The sequence below is a fragment of the Manacus candei genome, unplaced genomic scaffold (genome assembly GCF_025592945.1).
Source record: "Manacus candei isolate 608988 ecotype Guabito, Panama unplaced genomic scaffold, ASM2559294v1 h1tg000037l, whole genome shotgun sequence".
Classification (NCBI taxonomy): Eukaryota; Metazoa; Chordata; class Aves; order Passeriformes; family Pipridae; genus Manacus; species Manacus candei.
In genome coordinates, this window is record NW_026138085.1 from 2,626,439 (window position 1) to 2,641,246 (window position 14,808).

General features: G+C 48.5%; 1 protein-coding gene across 20 annotated transcripts in view; it reads right to left on the reverse strand.

Annotated features, from left to right (window-relative positions):
• PURA (purine rich element binding protein A) overlaps window positions 1-14,808 on the reverse strand; it is a 28,237-nt gene that overhangs the window by 1,034 nt on the left and 12,395 nt on the right. Inside the window, exons 2-6 of one of the 20 annotated variants that reach the window (XM_051793711.1) lie at window positions 10,684-10,789; window positions 9,697-9,762; window positions 9,407-9,488; window positions 8,232-8,523; window positions 6,472-7,036 (exon numbers count right to left, since the gene is read on the reverse strand). The gene's annotated coding sequence lies outside the window, so the exon portion shown is untranslated. The other 19 variants (XM_051793707.1, XM_051793701.1, XR_007905574.1 and 16 more) reach the window with 19 other exon arrangements.

Below are 14,808 nucleotides of genomic sequence, written 5' to 3' on the forward strand. Positions count from 1 at the left end.
CTGAAAGGAGGCAGAGTCAGAAAAGACACAGGCACCTCAGGAGAGCCAAATCCAGCAGGGCAGGGAAGGCTGCAAGTTGTCAGGGGTCAGAGAGCAGGATGTGCTGGTCATGTCTTCCCATCTCCGAAGTCTGGGAGCACCAAAGCCCTGGGTCGCCTCCATCTCCTCTTACCAGGCTGAGCACCTTGCAGGTCTCCTTTCCTTTCCTCTCCACATCTGCCTGGGACACCCCATGGCTGGGGTTAGGAATGCTGGCCTTGCACATGGCTTGCTCAGGACTAACTACTAAAGAGAGTGGAAAACCAGCTTTTTACCTCATTTTGAAGCTATTTAAGCCAAACGATCCTGTGGGGACATTAGGTGAGAATCACCACACTGTTTTGGGCAGGAAATCAGGTTTTCTAGAGTAGAAAGAGAAGCATTTTGTAGCCAAGCTTCTTGGTCAGATGCTGGGAAATTGGGCTGCACCCTGGGAAAATGGGCTTCCTGCAGCCTGGTGGAGGGACAGTCCCTGAGCCCTGGGACAGCCCTGGAGACCTCTCAGGTGAAGGAAAGATGCTGAGCAAAGGTTTGGCTGAGCTGTGGCTGGTGAAATATAGGTGTGTGGAGGGATAGGGCAGAGGCAGAGCCTGCTGCTCCAGGTTGACACCTTTGGGTGCCCCCTCCCAGCACTGGCTGCCCGTGGAGAGTCTGTAAATAATTACTATTAATATTCTACTTGAGCTCAAAGCCCACGTGCTGGCCAGGCACAGGAAGCAATGAGTTATTCCCTTCAAAATAGGCATGTCATTAGAAAAACCCTGCAGTGAACTCTGCTTTTCCCAGAGGAGCAGGTCTGCCGAGGGCTCACGTGTGAAGGATCCGAGCGGTGTCTGCCCTGACGCTGCTCCACAGATGGTTTGCATTTTTCTGAATCACTGATTCCCATTCTGTGTCAGGGATCTGTCTGGGCAGAAAGACCTCAGGGGGAACAACTGAAAGGCAAAAAAAAAAAAAAAAAAGCCCAAAAGCCAGTTCTGCTCTGAGTAAAGTGGGAGTCCTGAACCAGCTCTGCACCACTGCACTGCCTTCCTCACCCTCCTCTTCCTCAGGCACCACCCTCCAAAGAGGCTGAGGGTGCATCCAGCTCCATTCAGTAATGCTGATCCGGGTCCTCTCACTCACCTCCAGCAATTCCAGATCCTGAGCAGTGCCTGCCTGCCTGTCTGCCCATCACCAGGGCTCAGGCTGCACCTTTTCCAACCCCCTGCAAGGGGGAGTTTGGGATTCACCCCCTCTACTCCCCCTGAGCTGTGGTACACCCTGACATTTGCTGCTGGGTGTGGGGTTGATCATTTGGCAAGGACCTGACCCGCATGTGTTCCTGCCATGACTGGACTGAGGCTTAGAGGTGACCTGGGATGCTGGCCAGGGACACTTTGAACCCCAGGGAGTCCATGAGAAGCCTCACTGGGAACATTTGAAATTTATCCTTCACCTGGCTTCCTGAGCCATTCCTGGGAGACAGATTTCTCCTTCAGTAGGGGCTGAACAACTGGGAGGCTCAGAGGTCACTGGTTCCCCAGTCCAAGGTTTATCTCCTCCTTAGAGGAGCTTGGGTAGCATGTGGGATCTCCCAAGAGGCTCATCAGCATCCCACATCCAAAAAGAGGGCAGAAGACCATGTTGTAGGGAGTGAGTCTGCATGAAGGCCAGCAGGGCTCAGGAGACCCTGCCCAGCCCATTCCCAGTCCAATGGCACTGGAGGCAGGCCATGAGCTGGAGCTGAGAAAGTCTTTCCTGCCTGTTCCTTGTGGTGTCTCCTGCTGGGGCCAAGGGTGGTGCCAGCTTTGTGCCAGCACGTTGGCAGTGAGGTTTGGTGGCCTTAAGACTGACACAAATGTCCTGGGATGGGCAGTGGTGGTGGCCAGATGTTCCCACAAGCAGTCCCACATCTGATGGCCATGTGCCTGTAGCTGGTTTGGGAGGTGGACTGGGTAATCCCTCCCACTTCCCAAAAAGCCATGGCTGGGCTGCTTTTCCAGCCAGGGGCTGCACAGTCTATGCCAGGGATCCTTGTGTCTTAGCACTTGGATAGGGACATCATGGCCCTGGGAGGCTGGGACACCAGCAGAACTCAGGATCATTCACTCACTGAGAGACTTCCCAGTGCTGCTCCTTTCCAAGTGCTTTGCTATTGCCCAAATCTTGGTGCTCCAGAAGCTCCTTTAGGTTCATGAACTTTTGGCCCTGGGTAAAACCAGGGATTTTTAAAATCTAAAGGTCATTTCTAGGTCACTGAATAATTACTTGCTATTGCTGTACCCACTGTCACTAATTCCATCACAGAAAAGTAGCAGCTCGCTGAGAAATCCTCAAGCTGCAGGCTGAACACCAACTAATGGAAATTCACCACAGAAAATGCAAGATTAGGGGCATTAGTGCCCCTAACTGGGAGGAGAAGCAGGGCCAGAGGACACCAAAGCTGGGCACAGGAGTTCTCTACATCCCTGCTGCTCCCCGTGCTTGGACTCAGCTCATCCTGCACACGACGTTACTGTCAGTGTGCTCAGACACAGGGTTGGGCTGAACAGGCCCCTGCGGCCCCTTTGTGCTGCATCTCCATCACAGGTCTGGGCTGAGGGGTTTTGGGTGCACAGGAGGAGATGTGATGGGGAGAGCCCTGGGCTGGGAGGTCCCTGGATGCTCCTGGATGTCAGATCTAACACTGTGCAGCCCCAGGCTCGGCCACTTCTGCCGGGCACTGCCAGGACTCAGCCCAGACACAGCCCCTCCCAAAGAGCAGTGGGGGCTCATCTGACCCCAGCACTCCCTGCTTCACCCTCCATGAAACCCTCAAGCTCCCTTCCTGCTGGTCAAGGCAATGTGTTGATCTTTGGGGACATCTGCTGTGAGACAGGGCAAACCCTCACGGGGCACGGGGAACCACCAGCCAGAGGGAATGCTGTTGCTATTAACAGAATCATGGAATGGTTTGGGTTGGATGGAACCTTAAAGGTCACCCAGTTCCACTCCCCTGCCACGGGCAGAGACACTTTCCACTAGAACAGGTTGCTCCAAGCCCCTTCCAAGCAGGCCTGGAACACTTCCAGGGATGGGGCAGCCACAGCTTCTCTATTCCCACTAGAGGGGATTTTTGTCAAAGAGTGACATGATCTTCCAGCTGCACGGGATTATCTCGGGATGGATTCACTGATGGGCAGAGTGGTGGGGGCAGATCTGACCTCCCTCACTCAGAAGAGCTTCAAGGACCCCCTAAGAGCAGGCCCTGTCAGTGCTCACTCATGGAGTGCTCCCGAGCTCGTGGGAGCCCAGCAGCCACACCAGGCCACTGCCTGCCCTCGTGCCTGTCGGGAGGCCATCCCACCCCTCTGCCAGTGCAGCCTGCAGAGCGTGGCAAGGTGCTTTTCCATGACTATTCCTGGCAGGGACACTGTGGGTTCGTTCCCATGGCCAAGGTGAACAGCCTCAGCTGGGAATCCTTGAGGGATGTGAGCTGTGGTGGAGGACACAGCCATCATCACTGTCTGTCTCACCCAGCAGGGCAGGGAGAGGCACTTCAAGCATCTCCTGCTTCTGATTTTAGTACAGCTCAGTCCTTCTGGTCAATCCTCTGGCTGTGACAGATGCAGGCTGGCCCAGGGAGACACTTCTGAGAGGGAGAGCAAAAGGAGGTGCAGGAAAGCCTGTTGTAGGGACAGCAGGGCTAGGCTGGGCTTTGCTGTTCAAACCCAGTCCCTTCCTTTTCCCCTCTGTGTTTACTGGTCTCCCGGGGCACCCTTGTCGGGGTCAAGCTCTTGTGGGCATCCCCTGGCACTGAGTGCCCAGTGTAAGTGCTAACAGGGCTTGGCTGCACTGCCCTGTGGATACAGATCCCTCAGTAGTCTCTGCCTGACAAGGATCTACCCCTGAATGCCTCAGCCAAGCTCCAGAGCAGCTGGAGACATCTGTGTCCCAGACTGCCTGGGGGGTGCAGAGCAATGGCTCCCCAAGAGTCACACTGCCATCCTCCTTGCCTGGCAGCAGAAATCACCCTCTGACCTTGCCATGGCTTTTGAGTCCCAGGCCAACATAAATGCTGGGTAAGTTATAAAATAATTTAAAAAAAAACATATAAAATGCAGCAGGAGACCAGCCTCTCCCAGCCCTCCTGTGGGTGGGTACAACCAATGGTCAGGCTGGTTTCCCACTTGAACCACTATTTGATGTTACCATCAGTATTTTTGCTCCCTTTTAAGCTCCTATCTTTGCCCACTTCCCATATTTTAGACTTGGAGAAACAAATCTGGGGTGAAATAAATCAAGTATTGCCTTTACAGCTCTCGTGCTCTGCTGAGCTGAAAGGGAAGCTCTTAGGAGATGGATCAAGTTCATGCCTATGCCTCCTCATTGCAATTAAGCATTCCTGCAAATCCAGAGCAGTCTCTATTCCCAACACCTGCATGGCAGGACTGGGCAGTTACAGTTGGCTTTCGAGTCCCCTCTCCATGTGAGCAGCAGTGGTGGTGGCAGCAAAAGTACCTGCTCTGGTTTCCTAGGTCAGGAATGCCACCCTGGGGCATTTCCTTTTATCTTGAATAACCTACTTTAGCCAATTCCCAGAAAAGCCATCAGGTCCTCTGCAATGCCAAGCAAGCCAGCGTGGAAGGAATTGCTTTGGTTGGGAGCCATCGTGTGAGGCAAGGCCAGCTCAGGATGCTCCATATCTGATTACTGGAGCATCCCTTACAAACAAACATGGGCAATTACTAAAAACACAAGCTTGTGACCAGCGTTTTTGCCCAATGTCTCAGTTTGGTTTTTGTTTTAAGCATTTAAACGAGGAGAGGAGACACCAGAGGCAGCGGGATCAAAGCTGTGGGTCACTGCCATGTGCTATAGAGGGGGTGGGAAATTAAGCTAAAGTATTTTCTTCCAGAATAAGGGCCATGCATGCATTGGCAAGGTGCAGAGCAGCTGTTTCCAGCATCTTCTGAAGCACCAACCATCAGCCAGGGCTGGTGGGTATCAACTTGGAGAAGCATCTGGCCCAGATAGGTTTCCTGATGTTACTCAGACAAATGGAGCCATTTTACCCTTGTGCTCAATTTCCCCCAAACCAGAAAGCAAATTTCTAGGAATGCACTGCTCATGAACATGGGCCAGCTCACACAGGAGAAAGAGATGTGTGTAAATATGCTGTGCAGAGGAATGAGTGAGAGCTGAATGATTTCCAGTGGAACAGTTTGTGGTGTGATGGGCGAGCTCCTGGGGTGGGAGGCTCGGGGAGACCTGGGGCTGTGCCACAAGGCCCAGGGATGGACATCTCGGACCTGTCCAAACCATCAAGGGTTTGGAGGAGCGGGAAAGGGGAGTGGGAGGCCGGAGGGCTCGCTGTCCATGTGTGCGGAGCAGGGTCTGGGCTCGCCCCTCCCCAGCCGGCGGAGCGAGGGCGGGGCAGGACGGGAATCCTGCCCTGAACATGAAGCGTGAAATCCGCGTCCGACAAAAATTTCTGCTAGTGCATAACGCAAGCCTTGGATGGGTTTGCAGCCAGGGCTCTGGCGCTGGGAGCACCGAATTAAGCATGGGGTGACTCAGCGCGTGTGCGAGCCAGGCTGGGAACGGGGAGTGCGGGGACAGGTGCATTATTGATAGTTTCGTTTTCCCCAGTCCCGAACGCCCGACAGGCAAAGCTGCGTGTGCGGCGCTTGGAGGGGGACACGGTGTGGCCAGACTCGGCATTTGCAACGCCTGCCTGGCTCTTCCTGCTGCTCCTGGTACAGGGATTTCTGCATCCAGCCTCTCGCTCCCGCCGCTCTCCAGCCGCAGCCCCTCCACCCTGGGCATTCCCTACCCCAGCCTCCAGCCCTGGAGCACCAGGGAGCTCTGGGGGCTGCACAGCTCTCACCTCAGAGAGCAGCTCCTGGGGCTTGGAAGGGCTGGAAGCCCCCGAATTTGCCTTTGGCCTTGCTGATGATCCAAAGGCCTAATCTGCTTTAGCCTCCCTGGATCAGGGCCTTGAGCAGGGGAGCGGGGACGGGAGCACAGGGTGTTCCTGGAGCCTTGGAAAAGCAGAAAGCAGGACTGAGCCCTGCTGGAACTGAGCTCAGGAACTCGTTACCTTGCAGGATGATGTTTTACTTCTATCCCAGTGCTTTCTGCTAAAACAATTCCTCTCTCTCCATGCACCAGGGCTCAGCCTGGAAAGAACCACAGGTGAGCAGCAGGGCTTGGGGCTCAGAGCATCCTGCTCCACCTCAGCTGTTTGGGATGTGAAGGGGCAGCCTCATGGAAGGGGTTGGAAAACATGAACTAGCACTCCTGTCAGGCTCTGCCTCTTCCTCAGAACCTAACTGGAACCACAAGGATGCAGTGAAAAAAAAACCACAACAAACCTGCTTTGGAAGATTTTAAAGAACAGCACGAACTAAAAAAGCAGCTGCCGAAATGAATTTCCATTATTAAAAATCAGCACTGATGAGAGCCATCTTAGATCAAATAATTTATTTAGTAATTCCATGTAAACACTTCAGATTTACTAGCAAATACAATGCTTGCTGTTCTTTTAAATAGATCATTCAAAAAATAAGAATCTATTATTAATGGCAGGTTGACTAGAGATCTCCATACTACTGTACAATAAGGAATTGGTTCTCTAATGGATTTAACATCTCGATTTTTTTCTCGTTCTGCGTTTGCTTTACACAAAGCCCAAAGGACACAGGTTTGAACTGCTCCCTGACGATGCCACTGCGGGCCCGGGGTGTTTTTGGGGAAGGTCCGCTGGCAACTCCTCCCATCCTGGCATTGGTGTGAGCTGATGTGAGGGTGGGATGGCAGAGCTCGCGTGAACACTGTTCACAAACACGCCTTTTCGGTCAGAAAACAGACAGGGAACGGTGGAGAACTTCTCTTTGGGATGTATAAAAGCAACGAACTCCATCGTTGGTTTTTACTTATCAACACAGCAGTACACATACACGTATCCACAGTCTGGAAAAGCATCCTATGAGCTGGAGAAAGCAGTGGTTCTGAGCCTTGGTACACCAGTGCACTAAAACCAAAAGAATGATACCTTCTTACATAGTCAAATGAAAAATAAATATCTTTATTTTCTGCCTACTTTATTTCAGTTTTCAAATAAATTTTTTTTTTTAAATAAATCTGTACAAAGTATACTGTTACAGTATATATTCGTAAGTGAACTGAAATGCCTAAGTGTAACAACACTACAGGAAAGCAGTATAGATTGGCACATCTCTAATCAAGATTAACTTTTACACTCCAAAAAAAATACCAACGCCTGTGAAAACCCTCGAGATATTTTTGGTATTTTTAGGCAAGTTGCGTTGCAAACACATGACAGACCAATTCTCCCCTGCCTTGGAAAGCAAATCACTTCTCATGGTTCTCAGAGAACATCTTTATGATGCTAAAGGGACACCATCAGGAGAAAAGAGAGAGAGAGACTTAAAATTTTAAAAAAAGCAAAAACTTTGGTCAAAACCGGTCAGGTTTTAGTCTTTGTGTGCCCGAGCTCCAGCGGCGGCCGGTGCCGGGAAGGGCGGGATTGTGGGAACACCCGGACTGCGGAGACCCCTCGGAGCGGCCGGAGCTCCACCCCTGCCCAGGGATGAAGGATGCGGCATTCCCAGCGGCGGGAATGCTCCGGCCGGGGACCCAGAGCCTCAGGAGAGGAGCTGTTCCCCTTGTGAGCCAAAAGGAATTAACACACACGCACTGGGGCTGCGTTTTGCTTCTCCCCCCCCCAAAAAAATACCAAACCCACAACAACCCAAGAATCTAAAATTGATCTGACAGTGTCCCTTTGCTCAAAATAAAGACTTCCGTGCCATAGAGAGCAGGTACTGAAGTGAACTTGTTCACAGGGTGGAAGAGCCAAGTACATCTCAAAATTCAAGTTTTCAAATCCAACTGCAGTTTTTAGGTTCACGAGCTCTCAAAACCTCCCAATATTTCATGAAATAATTCCCAACTGGGAACTGGGGATAAATATTACAGATTAAGACCGAGAGTTTTCTCTGTTAATCTTTCCAATGATATATTCACTCGATGTTTACATGCTGAAAGTTAATCTTACATTAGAATGTAACTGGCTGCAACATAAACCTATAAATAAATCAACTACCATAGATTAAACTCTGTTAAATATTTCTAAGTTAATAAAATATTGACAGTATTATAAAATTACAGTATTTACAATAAGAAAAATCTAGACTAATATATACCTTTAACAGATCTCTTCTCCAATTTGGGATTGCAACGGAATTATGAATATATGAACAATTTATTAGAAAGTTGCATTGCAATTATCATGTTTTCCATTAGAGCTAGAGAGGGTGAGCTATCACTGCCTTTGGAAAAAAACAAAAAGTGACTTCTGATGGTGGGGTGTAGCTTTTGAGTACCAAACTGGTAACAGGAGTCCTCCGCAAGACGTCTGAAGATAAGGTAGGACCAGCCTCAACTGCTCAGATTAAGGTTGTATTACAGAACTGCCAGCAATCAGAACCACCCAGGCTGCAAAAGGGGAGGAAAGGTAGTTTTCAGCTCAAAGTGCACAGCTGGAAGGGCTCCCCTCATTCTGGACTCCAACTAAGGCTGCAGGAGCTTCAGGAACGGCACAACCCTCAGCTTGGGCTTCACGAGGAGGAAACGAGCCACGGTGCTCCTTAAAGGGACATGGTTGGGCTGCAGCTATGCCAAAAACACCCCTGACAACCACACACTATAAAACCTGGATGTTTGAGACCCTCTTTGACTTGCTTTTTTGGGAGGTTACCTTTTTGTGGGGTCAGGGATGGGTTTGGTGGTGTTTTTTTTTTTTGGGTTTTTTTTTGTTTGTTTGTTTGTTTTGTTTTGTTTTTTTTTTCATTTTGTTTGCCTGGGAGAAAAAAAAATTGGCTGGGACCATGCAGTCAATTCATTTTCTATCCCTCACCAGCTTCTCTGTTTCTGGTGTATTAGCAAAATGCTGCTGTGTTGGGGTGGCAAACACTTGTGGGGAAAGAAGCTTCAATACTCACTCCCAAGTCTATTTGTCTTGGGATAAACCAAAAGTGATTCCCACCCTCACAAATCACCAGCTGCTTTTGGGGTCCCAGACACCCAGCAATGTCCTTTTAAGGATCAGAACTTTCACCTGCCCTTTCTCCCAGCCTTGGAGGAAGAGTTTACAATGAGTTAAGGAAGGGCCATGGTCACATCCTTTCCCTCCTCCCCGTGTCACGTTTTCTTTCCAGAAAAAAAAAAGGGGGGGGGAAATAATTTCCAAACTCCTTTCCCGCCCTTCCCTCCCCCAGTCCTGCTCACTGTAAACCAGAAATGGCAGTTTTTTAGTGTATATTTTGGGATCAAATTATTTTCTCAGCCCCAAGCCTGAAGATGCTTGTGAGAGACCTACCCGCAGGCTTCGGAGAGGAGGAGCAATTTGGGCATTTGCAGGGGTTTCTACCACTTCCCGTGGTGGGCAGGAGGGAACACCTCTGTCCTTAAAAGCAGGATTTAAAATGGTAAAAGAATAATTTGTAAACTCGGGTCTACGTTACCAACAGAAGGCTCTAGGTCCTGCGGGCTCCAGTTCCCAGAGATGCAGAGCAGGAAAACTAGAAAGAGAACTCGGTACCTTTCAATCACCTGCTGGGTTGTACTGGGGGAGGAGTGGGGAACGAGAGAGACAAAATGCCAACTGACCTTATAAACAAAGGTATGTTTAGGGCTTCTGGTTTCAGGAATAAACCGATATTTACTGGTAAAAGTCTGCCAAAAAACAAAAACAGAAACACAGGATTACTGGTAAATATTGGTTTATATGGAGAAGTTCTTTTTTTAAAAAAAAAAAATAAAAAAAAAAAATAAAAAAAGATGTCATCGTGCTCCTGATCTCCACGTGCTCCCAGGCAGGAGCCCAGAACCGCCCCATGGCATCCCTGGCACCCGGACACCTCAAACCAGAAGCCTTGTGTTGAGAGGAAAGTCCTGTTTCTTTCCTTTACTCCCCTTAAACTACGTGTTTCTGGATTCCCCCCTCCCTCCTCCGCCAGGCTGGTCCTACGGGGGTTTGGTTCAGGAGATGGGAAGTCTTCTTCCAAAAGCACTTGGAAGTGAATTTGTACATAATATGGTATCTCAGCACTAAGGCTGCTGGGGCCTGAGCCTGCACTGCTCCCTGAGATACCATAAAATATACAAGACTGAGTGTATATTTTAAATAAAGCATTTTCTTGTAAGTGGCATAAACCCATTCATTTTATTTACATGCTTATTTATTTCCAAAAATAGAGTTGGTCCACATTGGACAAGAGAAATCAAGAAGCCATACAGTAGAAGAGTTAAAAGTCCAACATTTAACCAAAGTACAATGAAATTCCAGAAGTCTGTGGCTGACTTGAACCACAGAAACATACACATGAGCCACACAGACATTTGTACATAGAGCATTATATTACCAATAATATTTGCAAACATGAGGTCAAGATGGCTAAAAACCCAGCAGGACTGACCCGAGGGTCCTGGCTGAATAGAAGCGGGTGCTGAGGGGCCGTCGCTGCTGTGGGGAAACACAACTCTCCAGAGATTTTGTTTCACTTTTGGCTTTTTCTTTAACTGAGAAAGTCCTAATTTTTCTGCCCTGGGGATCCAAATTGAGGACATGGTGAAAGCCAACCCCATGGAGCTCACCAGCTTGGTGCCGGGGGCTTGGACCTGCGGAACCCCGGCTGTGCCGGGGCTGAGCCCCGCCGGGAGGGCAGACCCCTGCCCTCTGCTACTTGGCCTGAAAGATCACCTGGAAAAGAAAAAGTCGGGATTTATACCCTTGTGGTGTGCTGAGGGGTGTCTGAAAAAGGCCTGGATAGGGGTTTGTTTTGAAAACAAGGATTTCCCTCCCTTGCCGTGGGCAGTTTTTTGGCATTAGTTATTCCAGTCCTGTCTACCTTTTCTGGAAGACCACAAATATCGTAGAGGATGTTGCACTGGACAGATGAGAGAATAACTGTTTTACATTTAAAAAAGAAAAAAAAAAGGTTGGAGAATGGACAGCAGAAGAAAAAAAAAAACACAAATGGAAAAGATGCCTTATCTCTGCATGATGGTCCAGTTTGTCTGGGTATTTCCATGGACCTCACCATGATAATATCTCAGCGTCTCCAAAGAATGGAAAAATAGATTTAAATCTGTATTTTCTCCTGCAGAGAATCACAGCAAGTAAAAGGGGGAAGACAGTTGTAGCACTCCTGGTATTTCTACAAACCGCCCGCTACACGGGGTAGAACCACAGGGAAAGGGTATAAATTAAGTTTTCCTTTTTCAAGTCATCTTTGACACTCACGATATTAAGCCTAGTCCAACGTGAATGCTAGTACAGAGCTAATGTACAGAATACCAACAGATAATTATCGGTACCTAACAGGATTTAAAGGCGAGTATACTCAGAACATTTAGGAGGAAACACTATCACCAAAACGCCAGAGCTCTGACAGCAGTTACACAAAGCAGCCGTGCAGGTCTCTACGAGGATGGAGCCTTTAGCACGAGTCACTATGATCATCTGAGCCTGTGACAACTTGATCTTCTGGTTTGTTTTCTAATCTCAGATGTGAAAAAACGCTTTAAAACAGAGGTGGGCCCGACCCTGTGCAGTTGGGCACGTACAACACTCCCCACTGAAAACTCGAAGCCCAAATTCCTAAAGAGAGAGCACGAGAAATTGTTTTCTTACATCAAATAACTATCATGCAAGCAATACCACGACAGTTTTATATTGAGTACTTCAAAGTCAGCTGGTATAATTTAACTAGAAGTGAGCAATCTAAGGAATTTCTAGAGAGTAGGGACAAAGGTTGTGCCGGTGACAACCACCCGAGATGACCAGGGGGAACAGCACAGGGACACCGTGGGGGTCTAATGAGCTGTGGTACAGGCTCAGCTCAGCAGCCTCACAGACCTGGGATAGGCAGGATTCCTGTGGCAGGCTACACACCTTCACTTCATTTGCTCTGCTAACAGAGTGTGATATTCTTCAATTTTGCAGCTCACTTACAGCCTAGCAATACTGGTGGAGCATTAAAAATTGCTTCTTTCCCCCCCTTGCCTGCTGCCTCACATTTCCCAGGATCAGCCCCACTGCTGTGTGCTCACAGCACAGCCAGACATTATCGTGCTCTTCTTAATTTTCCAGCCATGGCCAGGCTGGAGTCACTTCTCCAATATAACCCAACCACTCTGCTCCATCAGCTGCCAGTTCTTGTCTTTAAACATGAACTCTGACCAAAAGCCTCGTGGTACCTGCAGTAAACCTGCTCCTGTTGCAAACTCCAACAACTTGTCAAAGCACTCACTCTCTAGTACCCTGATCTACTGGAGACAGGGAAGGTGGGAGAAGCCAGGGTATCTGTCATGGCTTCTAGACTTTCAAGAAGACTAAAATTAAGCCAGAGCAACAAAAGGTGGCTCTGGCTGAGACCAGCTACCTGTGGGTCCTCTGGGGTCTCTTGGGAAGGGAGGCAACACAGGTCTGCATGAGAACACACACCAACAACTCTCCTGCAAGGAAAAGACCTGGAAGATGCTGTCCAGGCCTCTCTCCCTGCTCCTTCCCTTTCTGCCCATCATCAAAACCAAAACCTTTTAGGATTTTTCTTGGTCAAAACAGAACTAAACAGAACATACCCACAACATCAGCTGCTGAGGCACGCTCTGGGATCTGGCAGACCTGCAAGTCCAGCTCAGGGCAGGAATTTGAACTGGGGGTGTTGCATTACAGGACAAATCCAGATCCCATGCTACCCAGTATTCTGGGCTTGTTTCTCCCCTTTGCCCAACCAGACATTGCAGCCTGGACCTAGTTGTGTCCACCAGAAAAGTTTAATGAAAATCAACCATACACCACCCAGCAACTCTGGGTTTAATGAAACCATGGAAGGAAACTCATTTGCTCAGAGGCTGAAGATGCAGACTTGGAGGCCTTTGATCACCTTCTCCAACCAGACTAGACAATTGATCAACATGAACTGCAACCAAAGAAGGACTCTGTGATATTTCTCTTTTCATTAAAAGCACATTTTTTAATGCCTTCTTGGAAGCACTTGATAAAAACCTTTTAAACACTCAAATAAAGATCAGTTCATTCTTCACCTCCTGCTATTTATCAATGTGTCCAAAGATTCTGGTAGATGGCCCAGAAAACAAGATTGATCACAGAATCAAAGAATGGTTTGGTTGGAAGGGACCCTCAAAGACCACCTGGTCCAACCCCTTTCTTTGCAGAAAGTGTGTTGCTTTCCACCTCTCACTCACTGAAGAGTTACAGCATTTCAGCTTCTCCTTCTCAAACCAGAGTTCAGGGGTGCTGATCTGTAATTCCCAGTGCCCCCATTAATACTTTAATTAAAAAAAAAAATAAGCCAACATTAGAATGTTATCTAGCCATGGAGAATACTAAGCTGTTTTTTAACAGCCCTATTTTTGCTAGAACCTTTGGTGTTTCATTCCCAAGCTCTTTTAAAACCTGTTGCTCTTCCACTTGAATTTCCTACTTTGCTCCAGCATCTCTACCTCAAACACTTGAGTTTCAGAGGGAGGCTCCTTATCTTTACTACCCAAAGGGACTGGGTGAGAGCAGGCCCTCAAACTTGCTCCTGAATGACATGGAGAAGTCACTTCAGCAGCACGAACTAGTGCAGGAAATGAACTGTGTCTTCAGTCCTGCACGCCCAGATTTTCTCCCCAGCCCTCTCTCTGATGTCCTTCAGACAGGATTCACTCCTCCAGGTCCCCTGCTCTGCAGAGCCCCTTCAAAACTGCTTTATTGCCAGATCATGGTTAGCTGCCCTACTCCATGGCTCTTTCAGTCTGTTCCTCAAGACCTGGACTTCTGTCCTTAGTCCCTTTCTTATAAATATTTTTAACAATGTTTTACTTTGCTCCTTCATGACAGAGTTCTGTCTCACCTGGATGCCTGTAACCTTTCCAGGTATCTACAGAGCTGCCTTGACAAGTCTAAGGACATTATTTTCTGATTTTCTCCCCTGCAATATTTTGTAACACAGGTAATCTTTTAGTCCACTGCCTTCTACTCCTGAGGATACTGAACCTATACTGTGGTCCCTGCTACTTAACAACTCAACAGTAATTGTATCTTGAACCAGTTCTTGTGTCTTAGTCCTAAAGCAAGGCTTACTGTAGACCAGGTTGTTACAAGACATGATCCTTTAAGTAAATTGAGATGTTTGCTCACCAAAATGCTAGCCAGCTCCTTCCCAAACAATCTGTGATAGCATGGTCATAACAGAATTTACTTTTTCTTACAGGTTTATGAAGATGCATGAGCCTTAGTTTTCTTCCAAGCCCCATGAAATCCACAACTTCCTTCTTGTCTGGAATAGAAAACTTCCTAGTACCTCCATGTCATTAAAATATAGAATTTATATCCAACATACATGTGGCTGTTTGGCCGTCACTACTCCAATTTCCTCTCAGACTTTACAGCAAATTTTAGATGTAGTGTTCTTCCCTTATGGCCCAGCACACCTGCTCAGTACAGTGTGATGGCAGGTAATGCAGTATCTTATTGATTTTCATCACCCCCACCATGTTTCAATCAGACCAGCCGTGCCAAGATGTTTTTTTCCCCACCAAGCAGTCTACAACAACTATTTTTGTCTCGTGTTTCCACACAGACGTGCCCATCCCTTAGTCCAGCCCACAGCCTGGCAGCTGGTTGTCCCTCCTGTGCACACAGCTCTGCCCTCAACCTCCACGTACCCCACACAGAACAGCCCCGACAGCCTCAGCCTCCCACCAGCG